This window comes from Chiroxiphia lanceolata, chromosome 6, assembly GCF_009829145.1.
Source record: "Chiroxiphia lanceolata isolate bChiLan1 chromosome 6, bChiLan1.pri, whole genome shotgun sequence".
NCBI classification, from domain to species: domain Eukaryota; kingdom Metazoa; phylum Chordata; class Aves; order Passeriformes; family Pipridae; genus Chiroxiphia; species Chiroxiphia lanceolata.
The window spans coordinates 28,217,018-28,229,411 of NC_045642.1; the positions used below are offsets into that span (position 1 = coordinate 28,217,018).

A 12,394-nucleotide genomic window follows, 5' to 3' on the forward strand; every position below is an offset into this window, starting at 1 on the left:
TTGGTTTGTTTTTGTTTGCTTTTGTGTTTTCAGTTTTTTGTTTCTTTGTGGTTTTTTGGGGTTCTTTTGGTAGTATTTGGTTTTTTCCTTTTTCCCTTCCTTTTCCTTTCTCTTTTTTTGTCCCCCAATCATGACTCTTACATCCTTCACATCTGTATAGACTGACTGTTAGACAATTTTATAGCAGAACTAGAGAGCTGGATCGGTGAGGATTGTTTTGTTTTGTTTTTAAAGCTGTTTTCTGCTGAAGTCTTCTTGTGAACTTTCCTCTGTAGAGTAATTTCCTTCTGTCCTTATGGGGCTATGAGTTGGTGTTAGGTGAGTGCTGTTTCTGGATTACTTGCATTATTGCTGCCCAGTTTAAAAGAGTGTCATTAGTTTAATTTCAGTGGCATGGATGTAACATTTCAAGAACTATTTGACACAAGGAATGCGGGAGGTATCATGCCAGCTAATGCAGATGGGGCTTATTTGCTCACTGGCCTGCAAACTGAATTCTGAACCAGCAGTTTAATGTGTTTTCCCAGGTGAAGCACTCTGCTTATGGGGTCCAGAAAATCTGTCCTGAAGGTGTTCTCCAAAGAAGCTGAATCCCATTTGCGGCAAATGAATCCAAGCGGAGACAGACTTTGTCCAGGCAGAACTAACTCTCGTAACTTCATTACCCCATATATATATATACAGACTCTGGGCCCGAGCTACTGAGCCAAGCCAGATGTTTCTTATCCCCACACATACCACACACACCCAGGTGACTGCTTTCAGTCACAAAGAGCAATCATGCCTCAAACAGCTTTCTAGCTTGACCCTGTGATTCTTTTCACACACGCTAATTTAGGTCTGGCTAAGGACCACGAATTTTTGCTTCAGTATTTTATTCTTCTTTTATCATCCAGGTGGCTGATGTTGTCTGTCTAGCTGCTCCTATGCCCGTTTTACTGCCAACATGTAACACTCTTACAGATGAGTGCAAAGAGACTCTCTTTGTAAATTAAAATGAAATTATGAAGGGGGGTGTGTGTCGTGCTGTGGTGGTGATGATTTTTTCCTCCTAAGGTCTGAATGAACGTAAGTCTGATTTCTGATTACAAATAAAAGAGCTGCAAGAAGACCTAATGCAGTGGTTTGATAAGTGGTTAGCTCTTTTGTAAGTGGTTAGCTCTTTTGGGAGGAGGGTTGGGAATGAATATCAATTTTCATAAGAGGTTTGATTTTTCATGTTAAACAAAAAATCAAACAAACAAAAAGCTGCTTTATTCAGGCAGTAGACTCTACTCACCAGAATGACTGTTGAAACAAAATCATTCTTGATACACAAGCTGTAGACTTGCTTCAAAATAGAAGTTTCAAGTACTGGTACTTTTTAGGACTTTAGGCTTTAATTAAGAAGTGGTTGGCTTGCAGAAAACCACATGCCAACTTAAGCTAAGTGTGTAGAATTCTAATAGAAAAATGGTACAGTAATTAATAGTACCTAACAATTTCATCAGGGATGAAATTGTTTTTTAATTCTAAGTGAATTAGACATAATTTTGGTGCACTCATGGCAGTTGGAAGGCAAATCTTTTCCCTTTAAAGGGAGAAAAAAGAGGAAAAGGATAGGAGAGGAAATCATGGGAGACTCTTTGGATTAGATTTAATATTCACAGCATAGTGATGTGTTGACTACTGTGATGAAAACTTTCTGTTAGTACCTTCAGGGAGATGGGGAAGAGGGGATTATAGCTGTGACTTTCCTACTGAGAGCCTTTAATTTTTGTTTCTACAGAAATAAAGAGGACAGTTGTCCACTTCTGAGCCTTTCTGAATATAAATGTGATGTTGTCTTCCAGGGATTCTTTTTCTTTGTTTTTAGCTAAGAAGTGCTTTCTTTCCTCTGCTGTTTTTAATGGAACAGAAAATGGAGATGAAAAGGCATGAATTTTCCTTTAGGCTGGAGTTTGGAGAGATGCACTTGTCATCTGTTTCTCTGCTTTGCATGGGTTGTTGAGGATTGAAATCGATTGGGGCAGCAGGACTGGGAAACTGTGTTGGAAGAACTGGGTAGGACTGGTGTCATCACTTTACAAAGTACATATAGTACTAGTCCAAGCTCTTCTCTAACCCATCATCCCAAGCATAGGAGTGATTTGGATCAATTTAATTCTGGTGGCTTTTTGTGTGTGAATGAGGGAGTGAGATAAGACTGTAGAAAAGCCCAGTGTTATCTTGGAGTGAAACTCTCCAAGTTAAGCAAGCTGGAAGTCTGGCCCTAAGTCACATTTTATTATTAATATTAGGACTTTGGTTACTTGAAGACTGGTGGAAAGGGTTTCCCCCCAATACACACATATGCTTATAGGATAAATAGCTATAAGTGAACATGTTCAAAACATAACACTTTGGTGTATGTTTAAGTACTGATTGATGTTGTGGGTGGGTATTTCCTGATACTTAATGATGGTTTAGAAGAGTTAGTCATCATTGGCCAGGAAATACCAACTCCAGATTAGATCAAGTGCAGTTATCTAAAAGATATTTCAGTGTCCATCTGAACACATGGTACGTTGCCAGAGGCATTGTGTTCATAGTAACATCTTGTTTTGGTGTTCAGTTATAGAATAAGTAGTTGTATGGGGGTTTTGTGTGCTATAAATATGTCATCTTGAAGTCACTACCTCTGCTGCCACAGGTTTTAGGAAGTGGTTGGGCAGTGTTGCCTAAAACTTGATTCAAATTCTGTAACTGTAGAATCTTGGATTCTAAAATGAAAGAAAACTTACCATTTCTCACCCTCCCCCCTTGGCAACCACAATTGCCATCTATGTAAATTTTACAGTACTTCAGGTTGGTATTAAAACTGCATCTTTTCAGGTTGATCAGGTTCCCTTACACTGTCTGAATGGGAGTTCTGGTTTTGTGCTCTTAATCCAGTGTAGAAGCATTAGTTTGTACTTGGCATGACAGAATATATAAGTTTATTTAAGAAAAGTGGACAAAAATGCAGCGGCTGACCTATACCACTGTCAAACAACTCTGGTAGTTATAACCAAATGGGTGTTTTTTATGTTTTCTGACATTTTAAAAAAAAGTATTTCTAAGTATTTGTAGACCACTTTTCCAGAGATACTTATTCCAGATGTTTACTCCAGTCTTTACTGTCCGGATATTTGCTCCAGTCTTTACTTAAACCGTATTAACTGAATATTTTTGGGGAGTTGAGGGGGAATAAAAGCCACCAATGACTTCTGTAATTCTGTAAAATAGGCTGAAGCGAGAAATTCTGGGAGTGTCTTCCTGGCTACCTTTATCTCTAGTCTGCCTTTTGGTCTCTTTCCTTTTCAGGACAGGTGAATTTTTCTAGCTGTAATCTTGTGAAAACATATATTGGGACTTAGCTGTGTAATTCTAGGCTTCTATGCTTCCATTAAGTATTAAGCTGCTTTGGAATAGGCTGAAACTTCCTGCTGTCTAGGCTTGTAACTGTCTCATTAGTACACCTTGGGATCCTGTCTCTGCACAGTTGTTTTTTAGGTGTGCGCTGAAGAGTTAAAGTAGCTTTATCAGTCGCACGACAAACTTGGATGCCATGGGGGAAAGCAGGATTCATGAATAACTCTCAGTTCAGTTTATAGAACTAAATATATTACACAGTTTACATACCTGGGAGCAGATTTAAAATGTTTCACTCTGGACTTTACCCTGCTCCTTGTCAGCTGTTTTTTGCAAGTTTTCTTAGTTTTCACAGCTGGAGCTGGCAAAGCCTTGCATATGCCTTGAAGATGCAGAGGGAAATGAGGCATCTCCTGTGGAGAGCAAGCAACCTGTGGTGGCCCGTCCCACTGATGCAATTGCTCAGGCTTTGCAGAAAAGGCATGGTGTTTGCTGAGGTTGTTGTACCCAAGAGGAGGACTGTTTTTGCCTACTAAAACCCACTAGTTTCCATTCTCTGTCACAGAAGTTTGGACTTTATGAGGACATTAACTGCAGGAAAAGAAAAAAAGGGGTTCAGTAGATTATATTTTTAATTTTATATAGACAGTGTCAATGCTGCTTCTGGTGGAATGTAATAAATGTCAGTCATGGTATGCTGTGCTAGTTTCTGTAGCAGAATATAGCTACTGCTTCTGATTGAGTTGTCCTAATATATTATGATTGTAGGAGTCTGTTAGAAAATGTTTGCTTTGGAGTCAGGTTTCTCAGAACTGATTGTAGGTGCTACCAAACCTGTGCAAACCCAGGCAGCTGAAGATGGCTTTGGTTTGTGTGCACTGCCGTGTCTCACGAATCCAAGTTAGGTACCCTGCATGTAGCCTTTATTTTGAGGCCAGGTCCATTTGGTATAGGTTTCCCAGAAGTGTTTCAGTGTACCTGACCCAGGATGAAGGCTGTCCAGGCCCTTCCTGTTGTGTCTCACGTCTGTATACCTAATGTGAGGGGACGTGGGTGGTGAAGAGAATTTGCAGGGAGTGTCTCAGGGCAGCCTGTCCAGCAAAGCCTGTGTCACAGCCGCATTCTTACCTTGCGTTCTCGCTCTTGCAGAGCTTTACCTTTGCGTGCTCTGAATTTTGGAGAACTGTGTCATCTGGATTTATTTGCTGTAGTGTAACTGGCCAAGTCTGTGTGGGTAGTAATCTATGGACTCCTTAAAACAACAGACTTTTTTTTTTCAAATGGTAAGTAAAGTACTATGGGAACCATCAGTTTAATTCTGTAGGTAGAAGTGAATGTTTTGTAGTTTTCAAATCCTGGATGAACTGGATTCAAATTATTGAAGGAGGTATTTGTTAGCCCTCCTGTTTGAATTAGGTACAACAGGGTGCTCTCAGTCAGTTCTGCTTTCTTTGACCAGTTGTGTATGTGTTTATTCCCTGAACTAAGCTTGTGAACGTCCCCATCATTTCTTAAAAACTGAATACCTCTATCTTAAAACTTTGTGAGTTTTAAAATCTGAGAGATTCTATGAAAGATTATAAATTAATTGTGAGACATCCTCAGGAAGTTTACTCCTTTTTTAAATGTGTATCCTAATGTAGCTGAGAATATCTTGTAGAAGTGCTTTTCTAGTTCTCTGGACTCATCTCTACCTAAACCTTTTACTTTAGTTAGATCTTTACCTAGTACTTCTAATTGTATGCAGGGTGAGAATCTTTAACTGCTTATAGTACATTTAGAAAAGGTTACTAGTTGCTGGTATGTTGAAACAGTTTGAACATTTGAAATTTATTAAATATACACTGGGGTTTTTTACATTGTATTTAGTAGATACTTTTAAATGTTTCTTTGTTTTGAAGATTTGAGTCTTGCTCGAATTCGCTTTTAGACATCACCCTCATTAAGCTGATCCATAATGCTAATAATATTCAGACTTCTACTCGAAATCTATTTCTTCTGTGATGCCTGTCAATAATTCGCCACTGTAAAAGCTGGATAAGATGTCACTTAGCAATAGGTGTGCCAATGATGAAGTAATTTCTTTTTATTCATGTTTTAGTCCTTATGGACATAATCCATAGTCAGTAATACTGACACACACTGTCTGCTCCCATAATCTCTGAGTAACTATATCTACAAAAAACACATTGTTTCTTTTTGTTCTCATTCCCAAAATAATTGTAGGAAAGAGAAATAGTGCCAGAAGACTCAGTTCTGATTTTGCACCAGGGTGAGCATGGATTAACTTTGCATGATGATCATCAGCCTGGGATGCTTAGATTTCGCAGAGGTGTTCAGTCATGCCTCTTGCTGGTGCCTTGCTATTTATTCCCTTGGTACTTTCCCGAGTCTCCCTTCAAGCAGAAGGGGAGCTCTACTGAGAGCTTCATGTGCTGTAGCTATTTTAATTTTACCGACATAATGTGATATTATTATCCAGCAGGAAATGTAGCTTCCTGCTGTGAAGTCAAGACTATCCAATATTTTAGGAATGCTTTCTAACCTTCTTTCCAGCATCAGGGAGATTAGTGTGTCAAATAGCCCTGTCCTGCACTATCCCCACCCCTCTACCCCTTCAGGAAAAAAATTTACAAACTTGCTTTAGATGTCCTGACTTGTGAAATGTAAGATAATTTTTATTCTATTCAGATATTAATTGTTTCTTAAGTCCAGGGTGGCTTCTAGAAGAGGGCTGTAACAATACTGAAATTTTAAAACTCCTTCTTCGAGAAAAGATACTTAACTACAGAGAACATTTTGAAAAGTAAAAATATTCTTAGTAGAACAACCCTCTCCCCAAAATGAAACAAACAACCAACAAAAAAAGATTCAAGTAAGAGCAATTTAACTGCAAAAACTGGAGCAGATCATCTATGTTTATCTATAATATGATCCTATGTGTGGACAGATTTTAGGTATATTCTGTGAAGTTAATTTACATGTTAATTCAAAACTTTTGGGATTTTTTTTTGCCCTATTAATTAATAAGGAAGGATGGAATTGGCATATCTGATCAGCACTGATGTCCCAAGTCTTAACTTGCAGTATTTTAAAAATACCAGAACTATTAAAGATTAATCTCAGTTTTTCCAGAAATTACCACTAGATCAGGAATTACAGAAGTTCATTTTAATAAAGCATGTATTCACTCTGAGCGTGTTGTCAAGTCTGTAACCTGTATTTTTTTTTTTCACTGCAGAAGCAGGCTAGAAATGAGGCAGAACAAGTGCAAGTCTTACAGCCCCTCTCTGAGACAGAAAACATGGAAATGCCTCTTTCTGCAGAGTTTTGTTTGCAGTGCAAAACTGGAGCCTCTAGGGAGGATGCTGATGCTCCTTAGCCTGACAGTGTGACAAACACTTCATCCTTATGTCCTGTGTTACAGGGCTGTCTGCTACCAGATAATATGGGTTTTTTCACACATATTTTACCTGTTTTATCTAGAAAAGAGAAATTCAATAACAGAATTGTATGCATTGGTATGTAGTAGACAAGGGGAATTTGTAAGCCTCTGATTTTTTTCCACAGCCTTGTTTCTTGATTGCTCTCTTTTTGTGAGAGTTCAGAACATGCAGGCCGTATGCCTTAAAGTAGGGCATTTCCTGAATCTCTTCTTATTCCTTAATTTTGTATTGCTGAAACTTTGTGTGTAATTAGTATTTGGATCTCCTACATATGCCTGCAATCTCCTCCTGTATCTACAGAACTAGATATTTATAGCAAATCCACCTAAATGTATTATTCCAGTGGTGAGAAACTGACTCAGTGCACATTGTGATGCTTCCTGCGCCTACGTTGGTAACCAACTGTTGAGTTTTGGCATGCGTTGCATTCCTGGGTGTGGTTGTAGGACAATCCAAGATAACCTCAGTTGGCTTTGTTACAGCAGCTCGTTGCATTTCAGAAGTTCATGTTAGAGGCTATCAAAGCATTTAATTCCAGACTCTGAAGTTATTCTGTCACCTTCAGCTTCAGTTCTTTTTTGTAAGATTTGAGGGAGAGAGAAGTTATATGACTAATAAGAAAGGCCTGGTGTAGTTCACAAACTCAATACATATTGAATACATACATTTTTAAAATACTGAGTCATGGGAATAAAAATTTCTGTAGTTGTGGTGGCTTGTCAGTTTTAGGGTTTGCAATCCTGGGTATGCTGAATTTCATCCTATTCTTTCTGCTATAGTTTCATGGTTAAGGAGGTTTCATCTTGTAACACTAGTAAGTCTGCTTCCAGTCCGGATGGCTGCAGTGTTTAATCTTGAGAAGCTTCTAAAACACAAGTTAATGGACCAAGACAGGACTGACCCTCGAATTAAGCTTGACTACAGAAGAATCAAGTACAGTAAAGAAAATGAGGACTGAACATGGAAAAACCCACAGTAGCTGTCAGACATGATGTATGGACTGCAACCCCCTCTTGTGACAAGGAACTTCCAATAGGCAACGTGAATATGAGTGTACTGGAAACTGTTGTCACTTAATAACGTTGGCATTGCTCAAACTCAAGACTTGGAAAGGCCGAGGGAGTTTTGTCGGTTTGTGTAGTCTGACACTGTGTACTTTATAAAAATGTTTCTGTATAATCCCTATATAAACAATGCTGGTGGTGAAGTTCCAGTGGTTTCACAACAGAGAGAGGTGAGAAAGGAGAACCTGATTTTTGCGAATGTGGCCCCTTTCTTTGTAGAGTATTTTCTTATAGACTGTGAGGGAACAATAAGAATATAAGAATTCTAAATTTGTTAAAATACTTCATCTCTCCTTAATAAAAAAGGAGTGATTAAACTAGGCTGCCCTTAGAAATGATTGTGTTATTACTTTTGCAACTTGATAGATTTCATTGAAGAAGCCTTAGTTATTGAAAATATTGAGTATGGTAACTGAAGAACATGCTATTGCATTGATAATTGATCTTTTTGGGTGATATTTATGAGTTTATCAACTTTACCTGACCACTGCAAAATATCAGTTGGGTGTTACTCTTAAATGTGCTTAGTGTGAACTTTGAGGAAGGGTGGTTTGTGGCTTCCAACAGTACTTTTTGAGGCATGTGATTCAAATGCCTGTAGACACTTGATTAATTTTACTGTCATGAGACTAAGTTGGCCAGAGAAACATATGTAATAGCTACTTGGCTTTTTCTCCTCCTAGTTTATATAAGTTCTGTGATGTCGCCCTTTCTGAGTAGGAATCCAGCTTCTAAAGTCTCACTCTTGGCAAAGCTGAGTATTTATGCTTGTATTCAGAAGGGAAGGGTTTGTATAAATGCATCTCTATCTACAGTGGTTGAACTGCTATGGATGTCGAAAGAAACCTCTTCTAGCAGATGAGGAGTTCTGTAGTTCTTGTCTGAGAACTCTCTCCTTTTCCAAAAAATAATACCAGCAGAGGAGACCACTGCCTTTATGTCATGCTAGCGGTTTGTTTGGTGTGACGTGTGCAGCTCCAGAAAGCTGCAGGTAAGGTGCTGCTGTGTAGGTGATATCAGGGGGTGAAGTTTGAGCTGGGAAGATAGAGAACAAACCATAAGCAGAGTAGAAGGACAGCTCTGTAATAAAGATAATTGCAGTGTACCTAGTAGATGATCAGCCTTTGGAATTAAATCTGACCTTTAAGAAGTAATGCGAAGTACTTAACGCCCAGCAAGTGCTAGAAAATGTAAGTAGGGAGACCCAGTGCATTCTGATGGAGGCAGCCTTTGGTTTGGTAGTGCTTTGTAGATATATTTTTGTAAGACACTAGTTACCATCAGTTAACCAGGAGTGAAGATTGCTAAAGCTGCTGGAAGAATGGTGCAGTTTGAGTGGACTTCCTAAGTTCTGCCATGTGGACTGATATTTTCTGGCCAAGTGAAACGTATGACTTTGATAATGTCAAAGGGACATAAGCAGGGGTTATGGTCAAGATCCACTCTTGTGGAATTTGCCAGCAAGAAGGAATTATGACAATTCCTTCAGAAATCTGATTTTCCTAGAGTGGAGTAAGCTCACTTTCTACCTCAGTTCAGTACCTGTGTCACCAACTCACTATTTGTATGCCTTCCTTATAAGTTCTGTTTCTGTGAATGTAGTAAATAAGGTGAAGGTTAATGTACGTAGAGGAATTGTAATTAAGGAATGTATAATTGATTTGCTGTGAAGAAAGGTGGTGTTGTCTCCTACATAATTTTTGACATTCTAAATGATGTTATCCACATTGTCAATGTCGTATATGCTGCCTATTGTGTAAGGGAAAACTACACATTGTGTAAGGATTTACTTTTTAAAAGTTTTCTGGACTGTCCTTTTCACTGAATCCCTGTCATGCCTGCCCTGCTGCTGGGTGCCAGCTGTTACATTGCAGGCGTTTTTAGACTGCCTTCCTCTTCATCCTGTCTTCTGCTGCCAAGCTCTGTTGCCGCCCCAGGAGGCAGCTGTCTTTTGTGGAGGTAAGGTGATGTTCTCTCTACCAAGACGACTACACAAGGCACATTATTTCATCTGTCAACCTGGGCAGCAAGAGCAGCACAATTTCCTACTTGCCTGGACTGTAGAGCTCATACTGCTTCTGTGTCAAGCTCATCCATAACAGGAGTGAAATTTGTTGCTTGCCACTGTGACCCTCCATCGGCAGGCAACACACAATATGGCCATGGTAGAATCTGAATATATTATCCAGAGGAAACGCATTTGAGTGATGTCTTGGTTACTTTGGTCTGCCACTTGCTCTGTGCTGTGTCTGGTTTTTGAGGAGTGACTGGTAGCAGTGTGCTTTGCTGTAGATGTAGAAAGGCTGCCAATGGGTGCAGGATTTCAGGGTCCTTGGGCGATATTTCTGTCTGTGCTGAGCTTGAAGCTTCATTGATTGCTCTGATGGACATGAGAATGAAAACAATTTTTCCTTCTTATTTCCTGTTTGACTTTTCTTGGTCCTTTGCCAAGCAATTTAAAGTTGGAAAGATGACAGCTAGTCTATGATTCAAGAGGCTATTACAGCTGTGTGGTTTTCCAGCATGTGTTACTTATGGGCAGTGCACTTTTTGGAACTCTCTGCCATCGAACCGTATGTGTTGCAGTACATCATTGTAGCTGCTTTACTGCAGTCAACATTTCATTTAGAAAGGTGAGAGACATCTGTGGATTTCACAGATCCAACCCAGCTGAGGTCATTCAGTCAGACTGGTGTGTTCGTGAGGACTGCTGGCAGCACTGGAGCTGCTGAATTGCCACTGTTTTTGGCAGCCCTGCCTGTGCTCCTGGGTACTGACTCCTGGGCAGCCTGATCTCCCTCTGGGAGAACATGACCTGCTATGTAGCTGTGGGATATGTTTAACTTTCTGAAGGAGATGGAAGCATGATCCCATGTGTGATACACAGTATCCTACTTTGCTTAAGATCAAGACAGGAGTGAGAAAGGTAATTTCTATACCAATAAGAAAACAACTTACATCTGTAGTTCAGAGTGGTATTAATATTGGACTTTATTCCTGAGTTTGAACAGCTGTGACAAAAAAGCCAAATGCTCAATTTGTTCGAATAATGAATATCTTTGTCTTTTTTTCCGTGTCTCAGCTGGCCCCTTATTCTAAATAAAGTTAATAGATGCTCAGTTGCAGCACAATATACAATATTTCTGTAGCTCTTAGCGGTCCTAGCTGATGAAATGTGCTTTACTGATGGCTTGAGATATTTCTGAGTTAATTCAGCAGATATTGCTTTTGTAATAAAAGGCACTTTTTCATGCTCTTTTGCTGTTTTTCTTAAATGTACCATTTATTTACAGATCAGGGCTAAAATAAATGAAGTAGTTTAGAATCAGTTAGGTGGCAGAACTGTTCATAGCAACGGTGAAACAGGAGTTTTGTGAATGTGTTTGGGATTTTGGTATTCATGGAAATAGGTGAAAGTCTTAGCTCTTTGTATAGGTAAACTGGGACCCCAAAAAGGCAACACCAGCATTTTGAGATGCACGTCTAAACTTTGTCTTTTGAATTGGTCAACTGTTAAAGTGCAGTTGGATAAACTTCATCTCAGTAATAGGTGTTCTGTATCTTATTGCACTAAGAACACTTTTGATCTTAATTTCTAGATTCTGCAGACAATTTCAGTGGAATGCACATTCTGGCCTTTTCTTAACATTGATTTTGAGACGTGATGCAACTTGTGAAGAAAACACACATTCAAAGGCTCATTCTGGCTTTTAATGCATGTTTGTTTTTTTGTAGCAGAAGGTGTGTGCTGATCTTGAAAGAGATAATAAAACCTGTATGCTAACAGTTGAAATTCATGGGTAAGAGAAAGCTTACCCAGGAAAAAGTTGAATTAAGATCCCAATATTTTATCACGAGGAAAGTGGTAGAGTAAGACTGAATCCATTATACCCTAAGCCAAAGACTTGGCTTGTGTTCTGAACTACCATAGATTTAATTTTGACTAGAGGATAAAATGCTGATGTGAGTGCTTACAGTGTATTTGGTAGGTAAAGCAGTTCTACAAGTTTGGAGCAGTCTGTCTCAGGTAGTGAAATGAGATTTTACCCCACCCTGGAATATTATATTGGACTAACTGGTTTAAATATTGCTTATAGACTGAAATTAAGACCTCACTGTGGTCTTGGAAAACCAAATATGTTGACTAGATTGTTAGAGAATTGAACATGTTGCTTCCATGTTTTGATTAAAAAAAAAAAAACTTCATTGTCATGAAGGAATTTTGTAATGATTAATTTGATTTTAGGTGAAAAGGTTAGAAACTATCTCTTTGGATGTCTACAGAGTTATTTAGTTAGAAAAGTATATTTTCATTGTTAGGTATACTTAAAGTGGGTTTGTATAACTGAGCTGTGTTTTCAATGAGTTTAATGGGAGTATAAATAACCAGTTCGGAGTGGGACCCCTGGATTTATAGATGTCTCAGGCTTTATGTGATAATTCTCACCGAGCATGTAATTGTGGATTCATGATACATTATTGCTGATTACCAAAAATGTGTTACTAATTTTA

The 12,394-nt window shown here is 38.8% G+C and overlaps 1 protein-coding gene across 7 annotated transcripts in view; it reads left to right on the forward strand.

The window, feature by feature from the left end:
• NUMB (NUMB endocytic adaptor protein) overlaps nucleotides 1–12,394 on the forward strand; it is a 90,705-nt gene that overhangs the window by 33,104 nt on the left and 45,207 nt on the right. The window lies entirely within an intron of this gene.